The following is a 6,000-nucleotide window of genomic DNA, read 5'->3' as shown; positions in this document are numbered from 1 at the left end:
GTTTATTTGTACTATTATATTACCTTTTTAATTTATATATGACTGACAAATATGCATTAGTTTAAGATTATTAGTGTATGTTAAAACTGTGTAATCTAAATAGTTGGAAATTTTGGAAACACATGCATTACATGTACTTACTATAGTAATTACAGTGAATTATGCATAATTACACACAGCTAGCCATAAACCAATCCCTATTCACAAACCTAACAATATAGTAAGTTATATTTCTAACCCTAACAGTTATAATTTTATACTTATTTAATATTACTCAGTCAGTACTTAACTGTGTAATTACACTATTACAAGGACAACTTAAAATAAAGTCTAACCAACATTTTATATGTAATTCAAACACAAATTACAAAGATCTTAAATTTAGGCCTAAATATTTTGAGTGCATTGACTGTCTATCTTGTTGAAAGGCCTGGAACTTATCCACTGACATTGCCTCCCACCACACACCACAGATACAGATACAGTATATATGACAATAATATCAATGGACAACAAGAAAATCTAGATTTTTATTATATTAACCTGATATTAAAACATGCAGGTTACTTTGGAATGATTAATTTAATTTTAACATGCACATCTGGTTCAGGGTGGACAAGACCACGTCAGATCAGGATGTTTCCCATTAAGGATGTGTGTGTTTGTGTATTTCTCCACATGCACAAGTATATGTTTATCAGGAGCGTGTGTGGGCTGTCAGTTTTGACTGTTATCCCTTCAGATTCACAATGCAGCTTGTAAACTCCAGATTCTCAGGGAGTTGACAGACAGTAAGGCAACTTACACAGACAACAGCAACACAAGAAATCATCACGCACATCATGGTCCAGCTATGCCTGGCCTCATTAACCCACCCGATACACAAAAGAGCCATTGTAAACACAACGTGCTTGAGTCATAAGCACATACTGTGCTGATTAAGTTCTATTGCGAGGAACACAACACAAAAAACATTTATATGACTACCACGTCTATGTCTAAATATATCAGTAATTTTTTTTTGCAAGAAATTAAGAGTTATTCAGCAGGAATGCATTAATTTGATAAATTTGTCAGTAAAGCCTTTTTTATTGTTATAAATAATTCTATTTAAAATATACAGAGCCTTGGTGAACATAAGTACTTGGGGACATGCTGAAGGAACAAAATATGGGATGGAGGAAAAATCATTTGTCAATGCTTTTGCATTCTCTTACAAATGTTTTATGTTCCCTAAGAAACTTTGCATTTACTCGCAAATAATTCAAAAGATTTTGCGAGCGAACGCAAAGTTTCTTAGGGCAATGCAAAACATTTTGCGTTTCTCGAGCGAAAATCGGCATATTAAAATGATTTCTGAAGGATCATGTGACACCGAAGACTGGAGTAATAGCTGCTGCTGAAAATTCTACTTTGCCATCACCGATTCCTTAAAATTCCATTTTAAAATATATTAAAGTAGAAAACAGTTATTTTATGTTGTAATAATATTTCACATTATTACTGTCTTTACTGTATCTTTGATCAAAAAAATGCAGCCTTGGTGAGCATAAGTACCTGTATTGAAGAAGATTAGCCATAAAGGTCATGTGACTAATTACTCTTCATCTGGAGCATTAATAAAATTATGTCTTAAAGATGTTTATTAGTGACTAATATGAGCTGTGACGTCAATTTACAGGTTGTTTATACATTTTAAGACTTTAATTATTGGAATAAAATGAGAGAAAATCATACGACATAAGGGCGAGTAAGGGGCCATTTACATTATGCTCTTTTCAACTAAAAACGAAAAACTTTGAATGCGTTTTGGTCATTAATGTACATGACAATGGCTTTTGAAAACAGTTTGCAAAATGCATGCTTTTGAAAACGATAACATTATCGTCTCTGTGTAATCTACAAAAATGCAAATTTGTGATGTCATGCACATGTGTATTATGTGTTCAGTCAACAGGCTTGCAGTGTTTCTTCACAAAGTGACTACTACTGGCCTGGCATCCATAATACTGCGTTTTTAAATTTTTTCTGCAGATCCGTGTAAATGGGGATCGTTTTGACAATGTTGTCACCTATACTCGAAAAATGCAAAGGAAAACTTTTCTGTTTTTAGTACATCGTTGTCATGTAAAAGAACCCTAAATGATGACAGAATTGTAATTTTTGGGTGAACTATGCCTTTAAGTTGGTATATTGGACAGAGTTATTGGAAATGTACAGAATGTTCAGTGCAATTCATTGCTGGTCTTACATGAAATTTTTTATCACTTCACTGGTGCCAGAATATGTAAAGGTGAGGAGAATTTCCTTATCCACTTTTACAGATGACCTTGCAAGGTCTTTAGTGCACATCTATAAAGCTAAAGCCAATCCATCTCCTTTGATCATACTGCAGAAGGCTTGACTGTGGCTTTTGATGTAGCCTGTTGACTTTTTAGTTAAGTAAGCTCAAGGGGCCTCATAGATCTGAAGTACAGAAATACAGCAAGTTTGCCAAGATGAATGACCATTTTGCACAGGTTAATATAACAATATGCTACGCAAGTACCATCATAAAACATTTGCCTAGCTTGTTTTAATGTGTTTGGGAAATTTTGCGGCCACAGTTTGAAAAAATGCCTCAACATGGAAACTTTTACCTAGGTGGTCCCATTCTGTTGATACCAATTGTTTACTAAGCCCCGCTAAGGATCGCGGTACAGGAAGATGGACAAAAAAGACAAAGTGTCTCATTGCATGAGTGAAGCACCACACACACTCAACCATTGCATTCACATCCTGCATCTAAAATACTACACGCAAACAACAAATTGGCATGCAAAACGAAGTCCTCCACACCCATCCCCCCTTTCTATCATTCTCTCATCCTGACATCTACCTGTCTCCTCCTGCCAATCTCCAGTCCTTGTCCTTGGATGGCGTGTGTGTGTTTACATGACAGATTGGGCCCCAGTAGGAACAATAATTGCATCATTTCATGGATGCGAGTCAGGAGTGGAGATCCAAGGCCTTGGAGAGAGTTTCTCTTTTAAGCTAATCTGCCATATGCAATGTGCTAGAGCGCTTGACAAAGAGAGGTTAGTTCTACTAGCTGAGGTAAAACCTGGAAGATAGCATGGACCTGTTGACATGTAGGGTATATCACTACCTTGTGTGCTGGTTTCTTTTTTTTTTTTTTTTTTTTTTTTTTTGTTAAATTTAAAGGGAATAGCTCAACCAAAAGTGAAAATTATGTCATTATTTACTCACCATCATGTCGTTCCAAACTCAAAAGATTTTATTTCTTATGTGCAACATAAAATAAGTTATTTGAAGAGCGTATTAGCAGTTTTCTCCATACAATGAAAGTCGTGAGATCCAAAAACTTCAAGATCCAAACACCTGTAGTAGTTTAAATTCCTAATTTTCTGAAGCGATACTATACAGTCACTTGATCATGTGATTACATCATGACGTCATCACCCAAGAGAGTGAACCAGAGAGGTTTAATTCTTATCTATGTTTCACCATATAGACCTTAAGTCATATTGGCACAATATTAAATTTAACATAGATGAAAACAAGGCTGTAATTTTTTAGAAGTTTGTCTACTGAAAGTTTTTTTTTCGGAAAGACATTTTGTCAGCTGAATAATCATTATGTTGTTTAACAATGGTACAATCCATTGAACACACTTTACTTCTATCCCTCACAGCCTCATTTTCGTTCCTTTAAAAAAAATATGGCGGTTCCCTGACTAAGGTCTATTTTTGCCATATTTGATTAGGGTTGTATTGATTTGGCAGTAAACGACCACTTAAATCTCCCTCTGTTCATCATACAAAAAGATTGCATTGTGTGAAAAACTTGGATTACACTACTGGATGTGTATGGGTTACTTATTCTATGCTAAATTTATGCTTTTTAGTGCTCGAAATTGACTTCCACTGTATGGACAAAGACACTTCTTCAAATATCTGCTTTTGTGTTTCACAGAAGAAAGAAATTCATTGCAAGTAATTGATGACAGTTTTCATTTTTGAATGAACTATCCCTTTAAGGAGGTGGCTCAAGGGAGAACACTGATGCATGTTTGCTCTAATTTTGAGGGTGCGTTTTGATCCATAGCTTCATCAGTGAGGCTCTGAGGGACTCAGACTTCCTCAGTCATGACCACACACACTTCAGCAGTAGTCCTCACTGGCACAATCACATAAATATATGAGGTAATAGAATACTCCGCTAAAGCACGGGTGTGATAAAAGTAGATGTGTGTGTTCTGTTTAATAGATTAAGTATGGTGTTCCTGGAAGTTCATCAATATACATATATCAACAAATACAATATAGATAAAGTATTATGTACCTATCTCTTGTCATTCTCTTATCTAAACCCATTATCTGCCCGATAAGTCTTTATTCTGTGTATATGATATTATAAGCGAGTTTTCCAACCATCAGAGTTTTGCAAATATTTAGTATACAGTCTCGTCATGTTTATGCTGAGTGCCGGGTTACACTGTTTATGAAATATAGCCAGTCAAAGGCCCTTTGGGGAAGAGAAAGAAAACCATTCCAAATGAAAAGTAATGATTCATGCCACAGATAGTATATAAACTCAAATACACCCCTATCGGCCCTGCTCCCCCAACACAATTTTGATTGGCTCCGAACAACGCACAGACAACTTAGTATTGCGTTACTCTAAATACATTGGGGTGACTATGGTGACGTGGGTGGTCCTCATTCATTATTATAACGACCACTCAACCTGATTGATGTTTGGAAATGGAATTTAATAACGCTATCAACCTACACTCAACATGTACTGCTTCTGGAAAGCTTTGCAGAGGACAGCACTGAATGGGCATTTTTTTAGGCAAGCATTTTGTTGTTGTTGTGGGCATACCATATAACAGCCTCATTTAATGATGTTACTTTCATCATTGAAGGCGACTTGACATTCTACACTGGATGAACACTGGGAAATGTTTTTGACAACCTCTAAGTGCACCTTTCTGTACCTTGATGACAGAAGAAAATAGAAATTTGGATGGTGACAAGAAATTAGACACTTCCTAGTGGTAAACCACAACAGATACCAGATGCACATGTAAACTTTAGCTTTTATAGCTTTTATTAACTAGGAAATAATTGTATTTTTTTTTATTTAGTTTAGCAAGATAAAACAAAGAATATGCATGTGTGTAATACTGCAGACACCCTACAGACTGATATAATAATGTTTATGAAAAACCACCCATATCACATATTCTGAACAAATTGTATCAAATTTTAGAGAAAAAAAGTAAAGGAGTCATTCATTAAGTTCTCAAACATGCTATACACTTTAATAAACATATTGATATTTCTGAGAAGAACCCAAGATAAACCTAGTTATTTACAATAAATGACCATATTTCTTCACATACAACAGTAAAAACATTGTAGACAACTTAAATAACTTTAAGGCGTATCTACTTAAATAATAAAAGAAACAGGGTTACTCTATTCACATGACACCTTCCCAGCAGCTCCAATGCAGGTTTCACATTAAGTGCTAAAATTATAGAGTAGATTTACAGCTTGGATTCCTTACACATACTGCAACAAAGAATGCTAAAATGCACTGAATAGAAAGTAATACACACACGGGGATTGTTGTTAATTATACTTGTCTTTGAGAGAAATAAGTGATTATACTATAAACATTGAATACACCTATTTTAGAGGGGGCTGTAAACCTTCAATGAGAAGAATCACATCAAAAAAAGGGCTCAATGAAACATTGTAAATATTCCTGACCTCACTGGTTACAAATGAGTCTAAAACTGAACAGAATGTAGTAGTGGTCTTATATTAGTCTAGTTTCAGTCATATTAGTTATGCAGTAAATAAAACAGCTGATCTGATGAGGATATATGAAGTATTTCTACTTGAGTTGTAGTGAATTTGCTAGTTCATCTACTGGATAGAGCTCAACCAACAACTTCTATTTGTGTATATATATATATATATATAT

Source organism: Chanodichthys erythropterus, chromosome 12, assembly GCF_024489055.1.
Source record: "Chanodichthys erythropterus isolate Z2021 chromosome 12, ASM2448905v1, whole genome shotgun sequence".
NCBI classification, from domain to species: Eukaryota; Metazoa; Chordata; class Actinopteri; order Cypriniformes; family Xenocyprididae; genus Chanodichthys; species Chanodichthys erythropterus.
This window is presented reverse-complemented; position numbering follows the sequence as displayed.